The sequence below is a fragment of the Vanellus vanellus genome (assembly GCF_965231255.1).
Source record: "Vanellus vanellus genome assembly, chromosome: 24".
NCBI classification, from domain to species: Eukaryota; Metazoa; Chordata; class Aves; order Charadriiformes; family Charadriidae; genus Vanellus; species Vanellus vanellus.
This window is the reverse complement of record NC_138929.1, coordinates 6,454,847-6,467,020: the sequence shown is the minus strand read 5'-3', so window position 1 is coordinate 6,467,020 and position 12,174 is coordinate 6,454,847. Positions and strand designations below refer to the sequence as shown.

The 12,174-nt window shown below is 55.9% G+C and overlaps 1 protein-coding gene and 1 pseudogene across 2 annotated transcripts in view; both read left to right on the top strand.

Moving 5' to 3' along the window:
• LOC309680974 (feather keratin 1-like) overlaps positions 1-12,174 on the top strand; it is a 283,730-nt pseudogene that overhangs the window by 227,681 nt on the left and 43,875 nt on the right. The gene's annotated exons all lie outside the window — the stretch shown is intronic.
• Positions 1-12,174, top strand: part of LOC309681160 (uncharacterized protein) — a gene marked incomplete at both ends in the record, with an annotated part of 195,815 nt that overhangs the window by 182,731 nt on the left and 910 nt on the right. The window lies entirely within an intron of this gene.

The window sequence follows — 12,174 nt, the reverse complement described above, 5'->3', positions numbered from 1 at the left end:
TGGTCCCCGATCTTCATCTGCCACACAACCAGCCTCTCCCAGGAGTGAAGAGAGTCAGTCTTCACTGGTGATGCTGCTGCCTCTCCTAAAGCCACTGATCTGGAGCCCAAAGAAACACACGGTGAGGGAAGCGGTAAGAAAGTGGGAAAGAGAGTGGTATTTTCCGGGCTGTGCAAGGATGTTGGAAAGCCTGGGAGCTTTCCAACTGGGATCAGTTTCTTTCTGGAGCATTGGAGGTGCGATGGAGAAGGAGAAGTTACAACAATAGAGGAGCAGGAAGCAGGGAAGGGAAGGGAAGGGAAGGGAAGGGAAGGGAAGGGAAGGGAAGGGAAGGGAAGGGAAGGGAAGGGAAGGGAAGGGAAGGGAAGGGAAGGGAAGGGAAGGGAAGGGAAGGGAAGGGAAGGGAAGGGAAGGGAAGGGAAGGGAAGGGAAGGGAAGGGAAGGGAAGGGAAGGGAAGGGAAGGGAAGGGAAGGGAAGGGAAGGGAAGGGAAGGGAAGGGAAGGGAAGGGAAGGGAAGGGAAGGGAAGGGAAGGGAAGGGAAGGGAAGGGAAGGGAAGGGAAGGGAAGGGAAGGGAAGGGAAGGGAAGGGAAGGGAAGGGAAGGGAAGGGAAGGGAAGGGAAGGGAAGGGAAGGGAAGGGAAGGGAAGGGAAGGGAAGGGAAGGGAAGGGAAGGGAAGGGAAGGGAAGGGAAGGGAAGGGAAGGGAAGGGAAGGGAAGGGAAGGGAAGGGAAGGGAAGGGAAGGGAAGGGAAGGGAAGGGAAGGGAAGGGAAGGGAAGGGAAGGGAAGGGAAGGGAAGGGAAGGGAAAGCAAGGCAAGGCAAGGCAAGGCAAGGCAAGGCAAGGCAAGGCAAGGCAAGGCAAGGCAAGGCAAGGCAAGGCAAGGCAAGGCAAGGTGGCGTGACGCAATGCAGGCCATGGCAAGGTGAGGCAAGGAAGGGCAATGCAGTGTGGAGATCTCTTTTATTGGTATCTTTCAGGAGTTGTTCTCTCTCCTCAGGGATCCCTTGGCTTTTCTTGACACAATGCCCATGTGGAACAGCCGTATGTGGAATTGCTCTGACAAGAAAAGTCATTGGCAGGCAGTACGTGCGATTGCCTTGATCGCAGTGTCCATGGCTTCTGTGGTGAACGAATGGCTCCTCTGCAGGTGTGAGGTGGCACAACCCCTGCTCGTGCTTCCTTAGGACTTGGTTGTTGGTAGGAGGGCTCTGTGCACTCTGTATGCTAGAGTCAGTGGGAGCGCTTGTAAAGCAAAGTCCTTCTCACTGCAAAGGACTGCTCAGAGCAGAAGAGATCTGTGAAGAGGCTTGCCAGCTGCTCTACAGAGACCGGACTGTGGTTGGAATCTCTGACATTTGCTCTGCGTTTTCCACAGCAGCCCCTCCACTTTGTGGGGACAGCAACTGTTTAGTTATGGTATGAAAAGGCACGGAGAAATCAAGAAGAGGTCTCCTCTTGTGGGACTGAGGCTAAATCCATTGCTGATCAATGATGCGGTATGGACAGCTGTTCCCTGTGGGACCCCGCTGACAATCTTTCTACCATTCCCAGGGTGCTGCCTTCCCTCTTCCGTACAAAATACAAGCAGGGCCATGGCGGGTGCTTCATCCCAAAGGATGCCACCTCTCTCTGGCAAGGAAGACAGAGTTACCATGTGGGCAGAAAACCCTGGGAAGAAGGGAGTACAGCTCAGTGTCCCGGGAAGTTCTGGATGGAGAGGGCGAGGCAGTGCCTGGGATTGGTGTCATCACGCAGGAGAAAAGCTGCGCTGCTCGGCATGGTGCTCTGACACAGATGCTGCCCTGTCTCTGGCCATGTTCTGGGCGGCCAAAGAAGTCAACCAGGGAGCCTTTTGCCCTGCTGGAGATGGCTGTGAAGCTTGTGTCTCTGGCTGACTCCTTCGCCTCCTTCTGCCCGAGCACTGCAGTTCTAGTTCTGGGAACTCAAGGCAGGTTCCTACTGGCCTGTCCTGAGTGTGCAGCTGTTGAGGGACGCTAATTGTTCATCATGAATGATGACTTTTCAGTTCCCCGTGTTCTGCCAAGGACAGGTGCACAAGGAATGTAAACCAGAAGATACAGAGGTTCCAACTCTTGCCGCAAACTGCAAATCAACAAGACAAGAGCCTGCCTGCCTGGACACAGAAAAAGAATATAATCAGATGATAGAAGACCCCAGTCTAAAAAATCACCATTGGACTAAAAGATGTGTGGCCAGCGTGGGAAGGGTGTGTGAGAAGTGGGTGTATGGATCACAAGGCTGTATTTGCCCAGGGATTTAGTTGCTCAGAGTCCCTCCCCTTGGAGGCACACAGCCCAGGCTGTTCTTGCTGCTGTACCTTCCAATTAAATTAACTATTTTACGATGTCCAGCACCTGAGACTTTGCAGCGGGAAACCTACCTGTCGAGCCTCAAGAAGGAGCAAGCGTGCCTGGGAGTAAGGGTGAGTGTGGGTGGGTGTGTGTGCGACAGACACCATGAATGGTGTGTGAAAGCTTGAGTAGCACCTTCTCTTTTAACACATGCTCCCCTTGGGCAGCCTGGCCTGGAGTGTTACAGGAGGCAGCAGTTTACAAGCGGGTAGGAGTGCCTGCGAGGGGGTTCAGGGCCCTCATGACTGAGAGGATTTTGAAAGATCGAGCTGTTGCCCGGCTGCACCAGTTGGAAGCTCCCAGCGCTGGAAAAGCTGGTGGTGGCCCTGGGCAGCCCAGGGCCCAGCAGAGTTAGCAGCTTAATTCACTCAGTTTGGCCCAGCAAGTGCTTTAACCACGAGGTGATGTGTGTAAAAAGGCTCCCCGGGGCAGAGGTGTGGGATGCCAGGCAGCCCTCAGAGGGTTTTGCTCCACCCTTTGGGCTGAGGTGTGGAGGCGGCTTTGAGCTGGCAGAGGGAGGAGAACACTGGAGCTGGCAAGCTTCAGCTCCCGCTTCCTGGGAGCTCCCTGAGCACCTCGTTGAGTGGGGAGCGTGGCATGGTCCGGGGTTACCCGTCAGCCTTGGTGGGACTGGCAGAGGCTGGTGAGACACGGGTGTCAAGCTGGGGGGGAGCAGGGCCGTGGGCGGGTGGGACTGTCAGCACTGGCGGGGTAAGAGGGGAGTCCTGACCCTCTGGCAAAACCAGCCGCTGTCCTTTTGGGAGCGGGAAGGCTGCAGATGGTGCGTGGCAAAGGATGGGAGACGTGTTCTGAGCAATGGACGTGAAAGGGGGAAGAAGACTCCACACACGCCTTGTGCAGATAACACAAATCCTCCTATGTGCTCTGTCTACATGCATACGTAGAGAGACAGAGCTGTCTCTCAGCTGTGAGGAAACACACCACATCTGCACTCAGGAGCTACGCGTTTTCTAGCTGTGCTGGAGGAAACGCTGGCAGCCACACTGGGGAGAGGCAAGATCCTGGCAAGACCTACAGGTAGGCTAAGCCAACACAAGGAGAGCTGAAATGCTGCAGCAGCACCGGCTTGTAGTTGGAAGCCACAAAGGCAGGTAGGTGAGGAATAACTCACCTTTCCTCCTCTGCTGACGGCAGACAGAACTCAGAAGGTTGTGATCAGCGGCACAGAGTCTAGTTGGAGGCCTGTAACCAGTGGTGTCCCCCAGGGGTCAATACTTGGTCCAATCTTGTTTAATATATTCATTAATGACCTGGGAGAGGGGGCAGAGTGTATCCTCAGCAAGTTTGCTGATGATACCAAATTGGGTGGGGTGGCTGACAGGGCCGTGCTGCCATCCAGTGTGACCTGGACAGGCTGGAGAGCTGGGCAGAGAAGAACCTAATGAGGTTCAACAAAAGCAAGTGCAAGGTCCTGCAGCTGGGGAGGAAGAATGCTAGGCACCAGTATAGGTTAGGGGTGGACTTGCTGGGAAGTAGTTCTGAGGAGAAGGTTCTGGGGGCCCTAGTAGTAAATTATCCATGGCCCAGCAATGTGCCCTTTTTGCCAAAAAGGCCAATGGAATCCTGGGCTGCATAGGGAAGAGTGTGGCCAGTAGGTCGAAGGAGGTCATTCTCCCCCTCTACTCTGCACTGGTGAGGCCACAACTGGAATACTGTGTCCAGTTTTGGGCTCCCCAGTTCAAGACGGACAGGGAACTGCTGGAGCGAGTCCAGCAAAGAGCAACTAAGATGATTAAGGGCTTGGAGCATCTGCCTTATGAGGAAAGGCTGAGAGAGCTGGGACTCTTTAGCCTGGAGAAGAGAAGGCTGAGGGGAGACCTTATTAATACTTACAAGTATCTAAAGGGTGGGTTGAAGGAGGATGGAGCCAGGCTCTTTTCAATGGTTCCAAGTGACAGGACGAGGGGCAATGGGCACAAGTTAGAACACAGGAAGTTCTGTACAAATACACAGAAAAACTTCTTTACGGTGAGGGTGACAGAGCACTGGCACAGGCTGCCCAGGGAGGTTGTGGAGTCCCCTTCCCTGGAGATTTTCAAGACCCGCCTGGATGCAGTCCTGAGTAATGTGCTCTAGGCAATCCTGCTTTAGCAGGGGAGTTGGACTAGATGATCTCTAGAGGTCCCTTCCAACTCTGAAAATTCCATGATTCTGTGATACCGTGAATTGCTCTGATGAAAAAAGCAATTGGCAGGTAGTATGTGTGATTGCATAGATCACAGTGTACATGGCTTCTGTAGTGAATGAATGGCTACCCTGTAGGTGTGAGCTGATGCAACCCCAGTTGGACACTCCCAGTCCTTCCAACATCCATGCACAGCCTGGAAAATACAACTCTTTTCCCCACTGTCTTACCACCTCCCTCACCTTGTGTTTATTCAGGCTCTATATCAGTGCCTTGAGGAGATGCAGCACCAGCACTGGTCAAGACTGACACTCCTCTCTCCTGGGAGAGTATAGTCATGAGGAGGATGAAGATTGGGGACCACAGCCCTAAGAGCTGCACAACCATAGCAAAGCGGCAAATGTCTTGTGTCTCTCTTCTCATATCTGCTGCCCTCGTGGAGACGTGCATCACCCCACAGTAGCTCAAGAAAGACATGAAGCACAACAGGGAATTGGTGCCACTGTTGGAGACAAGGGGCACCCCGCTCCAGCAGCTTGCAGCACAGGCCAGCATAGTCGGTTCTTCACAGAACTCAGTGATATTGGGGCTGTGATTGGACAAACATAGGGTGAGGGCCACTGGTGCCAACAAAGGGGGAGTTTCCCCAGCCCTCAGACCTCCCCATACAATGTCTCAGACCTTCCATGGCATGACTCCAGGGACCCCTGGGTCTCACACATGGACACATATCACTCATAGACAACGATGACAAGCAGGAAGAGCTGGACCACACAACTGCCAAAGCAGCTTCTCCTCTCCACATATAGGAAGATCTCCCAGGACGGAGACTCCACAAGCTGCATGGGCAATAATATCTCCTGGGCTTGGCCACCCTCACGGTAGGTTTCCTTCCTGCCTATGGCAGTTCCTATCAGGCCACTCCAGGATGCACGCAAGGGCAAGCAAGCCAGCAGCCCTGCCTACACATGAGCAACTGTGGGCTCAGGCAGAAGCCCCTTGGCAGGGCAGGGCTGGAGCACCACTAAGCAGGAGAAGGCTCCAGACACACTGATGATGTTGGTGTGGGTGTTGGCAGGGGACCTCCAGAGGTAGACCAGAGAGCTGAGGAGGCCCAACAGGTACACAAAGGCCTCCCCCGAGCAGCATTTGAGGAAGAGTGAAAAAGAGCAGTGCCGACCACCTGCCTTGGGAGGCAAAGGCCAGCGACCATCACAGAGAGCTTGGAGGGTGGGAGAATGGAGGCGTGACACATTGTCCCTCCCTCTTGGGAACCCTTTGGCATCCAGGTGAGGGTTGCAGGGCTGGGAGCAGCAGGGCTCTTCCTGCCAACGGGGCCGCAAACAAACCCAGAAGAGTGCCCCAGGACAATGTCCCCAGCCTGCATGCCACCCCTCCGGCACTTGGGACTCACCTTCTGCTGGCGCCCATGCGCTCCTGTCCCAGGAATCCTTGGGCTCCCACCACAGCACTGAAAAACAGCCTTCCAGGGGGAGTGGGGATGGCCAAACAAGGAAATGAAAAGGCAGCCGTGCAAGAAACCAAAACACAGCCCGTATCATTAGCTGGGATGCTTTGCATTTCAGATGAGCTTCTCAGAAAATTATTACTTCCACAGAGGCTTCCTCTGGACCTGGGGCAGTGCAGGCCCACTATAAAAGCCAGCCCAGGTCTTCACTCTCTCACCCGCTTTGCAACCCTTCCTCTCCTTCGGAAGCAAGTGAGTTGGACGCTGTGTCGTCTACCGGGGCTTGGGGCTGCCCGTCCTGGGAGGGGAAGCGGGGAGAAGGTCTGGCGTGGAGAGGGGCTGGGGCTGGGCTGAGGGGCCTCTTGGGCTCTTGGCTAGGAAAGAGCTTTCCTGGGCCTGTCTCTCTTTGCACGGTGCCCGGGGGGTCAGGCAAAGGGGCGCGTGGGTCTCCCTGCCCAGCACCTGCCTTGGCTCCCTGCGCGTGGGCGCAAAGGCTGCTCCTGACGCGCTCCCATGCTCCTCCCTGCCCTCTCCTCCAGGTGCACCTCCGGCCCCGCAAGATGTCCTGCTACAACCAGTGCCAGCCCTGCCTGCCCTGCCAGCCCTGCTGCCCGACCCCGCTGGCCAACAGCTGCAACGAGCCCTGTGTCAGGCAGTGCCAGAACTCCACCGTTGTCATCGAGCCCTCCCCCGTGGTGGTGACCCTGCCCGGACCCATCCTCAGCTCCTTCCCGCAGAACACCGTTGTGGGATCCTCCACCTCCGCTGCCGTCGGCAGCATCCTCAGCTGTCAGGGAGTGCCCATCAACTCTTCCTGCTGTGACCTCTCCTGCATTACCAACCGCTACTGCGGGAGAACATGCCTCCCCTGCTAAAGCTGCCGCAGGCGACCCCACACAAGGACCCCACGAACCCACAAGACGGTAATGGACTGAGCACGGAGATCCTGGCCATCGCTCTCAGAGGGACTGAGCATCCTCGGCTCCAGCTGCAAAGGAAGGCAGGAGGAGGCGCGCCTGGGCTCTCTGAAAACATGGCCCTTGTCCAACTTGCCTGTTTCTCACTCCCTTTTCTTTCTCTCTTTGCTCTGTTGCCTTCTGCTCCCCTGGGCTGCGAGCACCTGCTAAGCCCCATCTGAGGAAGGACCCACTGCCCCTCTCCCTCTCGGCAGCAGGCAGAAAGACACCTGGTGCGAACTCCACCCTGGCCAAGGGGCAAAGACCCCTGGCTACCCCTGGTGCTCCCTGCTCCATGACCCCCACTCAGGGGACCTCCTTGCCCTCTTCCAACTCATTAAAGTTCTGCTGCATACCAGCTTGGGCTTCTGTGTGATCCTTCTCTCTCCGGATGCTCTCTGCGGCTGCCACAGGGAATGGAGTCGCTCTGGGGAGATCTTGCAGGCACAAAGGAAAGCCATCGTCCGTCATCCCCGCAGGAAGGGGAGGGAGAGACACAGGCAGTACACTCCTTTCAAGACACTGTGCCTTGCAGCTGAGGATGTCATCCCTGGCTCCTGCAGGGTCAGCAGCCGTCAGGGCCTGTCCTGCTGCATCCCTGCATATAAACGGTGTCCTGAGACGTTGAGCACACCTCGCTGATGATGGGGAGCCCAACCACTACCCAAGTGACAAGTTTATCTCCCCGGCCACATGGGCTGGTGGCGTTGGCACTGGGAGAATGTTCTGCATCCAGCAGGACCTTTGAGTACTGCCTCTTGGGCTGCTCTTGCTTCAGGAGGGCCCCTCTCCCTGTGGCAGGAGTGATAGCACTGGTCGTGGTTGTGTGACAGCCTGTTCCACACGTGCCCATGTGCTCCTCCGTGACATCTCCAGACTTTTCTGGTTTCAATCCTTCCCGCCGTCAGCAGAGGAGGAAAGGTGAGTTATTCCTCACCTACCTGCCTTTGTGGCTTCCAACTACAAGCCGGTGCTGCTGCAGCATTTCAGCTCTCCTTGTGTTGGCTTAGCCTACCTGTAGGTCTTGCCAGGATCTTGCCTCTCCCCAGTGTGGCTGCCAGCGTTTCCTCCAGCACAGCTAGAAAACGCGTAGCTCCTGAGTGCAGATGTGGTGTGTTTCCTCACAGCTGAGAGACAGCTCTGTCTCTCTACGTATGCATGTAGACAGAGCACATAGGAGGATTTGTGTTATCTGCACAAGGCGTGTGTGGAGTCTTCTTCCCCCTTTCACGTCCATTGCTCAGAACACGTCTCCCATCCTTTGCCACGCACCATCTGCAGCCTTCCCGCTCCCAAAAGGACAGCGGCTGGTTTTGCCAGAGGGTCAGGACTCCCCTCTTACCCCGCCAGTGCTGACAGTCCCACCCGCCCACGGCCCTGCTCCCCCCCAGCTTGACACCCGTGTCTCACCAGCCTCTGCCAGTCCCACCAAGGCTGACGGGTAACCCCGGACCATGCCACGCTCCCCACTCAACGAGGTGCTCAGGGAGCTCCCAGGAAGCGGGAGCTGAAGCTTGCCAGCTCCAGTGTTCTCCTCCCTCTGCCAGCTCAAAGCCGCCTCCACACCTCAGCCCAAAGGGTGGAGCAAAACCCTCTGAGGGCTGCCTGGCATCCCACACCTCTGCCCCGGGGAGCCTTTTTACACACATCACCTCGTGGTTAAAGCACTTGCTGGGCCAAACTGAGTGAATTAAGCTGCTAACTCTGCTGGGCCCTGGGCTGCCCAGGGCCACCACCAGCTTTTCCAGCGCTGGGAGCTTCCAACTGGTGCAGCCGGGCAACAGCTCGATCTTTCAAAATCCTCTCAGTCATGAGGGCCCTGAACCCCCTCGCAGGCACTCCTACCCGCTTGTAAACTGCTGCCTCCTGTAACACTCCAGGCCAGGCTGCCCAAGGGGAGCATGTGTTAAAAGAGAAGGTGCTACTCAAGCTTTCACACACCATTCATGGTGTCTGTCGCACACACACCCACCCACACTCACCCTTACTCCCAGGCACGCTTGCTCCTTCTTGAGGCTCGACAGGTAGGTTTCCCGCTGCAAAGTCTCAGGTGCTGGACATCGTAAAATAGTTAATTTAATTGGAAGGTACAGCAGCAAGAACAGCCTGGGCTGTGTGCCTCCAAGGGGAGGGACTCTGAGCAACTAAATCCCTGGGCAAATACAGCCTTGTGATCCATACACCCACTTCTCACACACCCTTCCCACGCTGGCCACACATCTTTTAGTCCAATGGTGATTTTTTAGACTGGGGTCTTCTATCATCTGATTATATTCTTTTTCTGTGTCCAGGCAGGCAGGCTCTTGTCTTGTTGATTTGCAGTTTGCGGCAAGAGTTGGAACCTCTGTATCTTCTGGTTTACATTCCTTGTGCACCTGTCCTTGGCAGAACACGGGGAACTGAAAAGTCATCATTCATGATGAACAATTAGCGTCCCTCAACAGCTGCACACTCAGGACAGGCCAGTAGGAACCTGCCTTGAGTTCCCAGAACTAGAACTGCAGTGCTCGGGCAGAAGGAGGCGAAGGAGTCAGCCAGAGACACAAGCTTCACAGCCATCTCCAGCAGGGCAAAAGGCTCCCTGGTTGACTTCTTTGGCCGCCCAGAACATGGCCAGAGACAGGGCAGCATCTGTGTCAGAGCACCATGCCGAGCAGCGCAGCTTTTCTCCTGCGTGATGACACCAATCCCAGGCACTGCCTCGCCCTCTCCATCCAGAACTTCCCGGGACACTGAGCTGTACTCCCTTCTTCCCAGGGTTTTCTGCCCACATGGTAACTCTGTCTTCCTTGCCAGAGAGAGGTGGCATCCTTTGGGATGAAGCACCCGCCATGGCCCTGCTTGTATTTTGTACGGAAGAGGGAAGGCAGCACCCTGGGAATGGTAGAAAGATTGTCAGCGGGGTCCCACAGGGAACAGCTGTCCATACCGCATCATTGATCAGCAATGGATTTAGCCTCAGTCCCACAAGAGGAGACCTCTTCTTGATTTCTCCGTGCCTTTTCATACCATAACTAAACAGTTGCTGTCCCCACAAAGTGGAGGGGCTGCTGTGGAAAACGCAGAGCAAATGTCAGAGATTCCAACCACAGTCCGGTCTCTGTAGAGCAGCTGGCAAGCCTCTTCACAGATCTCTTCTGCTCTGAGCAGTCCTTTGCAGTGAGAAGGACTTTGCTTTACAAGCGCTCCCACTGACTCTAGCATACAGAGTGCACAGAGCCCTCCTACCAACAACCAAGTCCTAAGGAAGCACGAGCAGGGGTTGTGCCACCTCACACCTGCAGAGGAGCCATTCGTTCACCACAGAAGCCATGGACACTGCGATCAAGGCAATCGCACGTACTGCCTGCCAATGACTTTTCTTGTCAGAGCAATTCCACATACGGCTGTTCCACATGGGCATTGTGTCAAGAAAAGCCAAGGGATCCCTGAGGAGAGAGAACAACTCCTGAAAGATACCAATAAAAGAGATCTCCACACTGCATTGCCCTTCCTTGCCTCACCTTGCCATGGCCTGCATTGCGTCACGCCACCTTGCCTTGCCTTGCCTTGCCTTGCCTTGCCTTGCCTTGCCTTGCCTTGCCTTGCCTTGCCTTGCTTTCCCTTCCCTTCCCTTCCCTTCCCTTCCCTTCCCTTCCCTTCCCTTCCCTTCCCTTCCCTTCCCTTCCCTTCCCTTCCCTTCCCTTCCCTTCCCTTCCCTTCCCTTCCCTTCCCTTCCCTTCCCTTCCCTTCCCTTCCCTTCCCTTCCCTTCCCTTCCCTTCCCTTCCCTTCCCTTCCCTTCCCTTCCCTTCCCTTCCCTTCCCTTCCCTTCCCTTCCCTTCCCTTCCCTTCCCTTCCCTTCCCTTCCCTTCCCTTCCCTTCCCTTCCCTTCCCTGCTTCCTGCTCCTCTATTGTTGTAACTTCTCCTTCTCCATCGCACCTCCAATGCTCCAGAAAGAAACTGATCCCAGTTGGAAAGCTCCCAGGCTTTCCAACATCCTTGCACAGCCCGGAAAATACCACTCTCTTTCCCACTTTCTTACCGCTTCCCTCACCGTGTGTTTCTTTGGGCTCCAGATCAGTGGCTTTAGGAGAGGCAGCAGCATCACCAGTGAAGACTGACTCTCTTCACTCCTGGGAGAGGCTGGTTGTGTGGCAGATGAAGATCGGGGACCATGGTCCAAAGAACTACACAACCACAGCTAAGTGGCAAGTGCCTTGTGTCTCTCTTCTTGTATCTGCTGCCCCGGTGGAGACGTGCATCACCCCACAGGAGGTCAAATAAGGCAGGAAGAACACCAGGGCATTGGTGCCACCGTTGGAGACAAGGAGCACCCCAGTCCAGCAGCTGTCCGCACAGGCCAGCATGGGCCGTACCTCACAGAAGCAGCACTCAATGACATTGGGACTCTGCTTGGTCAAACAGAGGGTGAGGGCCACTGCTGCAAACAAGGGGAGAGTGGCACCAGCCCTCAGGCGTGCCAATGCAATGGCACAGACCTTCCCTAGCATGGCACCATGGACCCTGGGGCTGGCACGCGGACGCAGATCACTCATAGGCAATGATGTCAAGCAGGAAGAGCTGGGCCAAACAGCTGCTAAAGCAGCTTCTCCTCTCCACACATAGGAAGATCTCCCAGGACGGAGACTCCACAAGCTGCATGGGCAATAATATCTCCTGGGCTTGGCCACCCTCACGGTAGGTTTCCTTCCTGCCTATGGCAGTTCCTATCAGGCCACTCCAGGATGCACGCAAGGGCAAGCAAGCCAGCAGCCCTGCCTACACATGAGCAACTGTGGGCTCAGGCAGAAGCCCCTTGGCAGGGCAGGGCTGGAGCACCACTAAGCAGGAGAAGGCTCCAGACACACTGATGATGTTGGTGTGGGTGTTGGCAGGGGACCTCCAGAGGTAGACCAGAGAGCTGAGGAGGCCCAACAGGTACACAAAGGCCTCCCCCGAGCAGCATTTGAGGAAGAGTGAAAAAGAGCAGCACCGACCACCTGCCTTGGGAGGCAAAGGCCAGCGACCATCACAGAGAGCTTGGAGGGTGGGAGAATGGAGGCGTGACACATTGTCCCTCCCTCTTGGGAACCCTTTGGCATCCAGGTGAGGGTTGCAGGGCTGGGAGCAGCAGGGCTCTTCCTGCCAACGGGGCCGCAAACAAACCCAGAAGAGTGCCCCAGGACAATGTCCCCAGCCTGCATGCCACCCCTCCGGCACTTGGGACTCACCTTCTGCTGGCGCCCATGC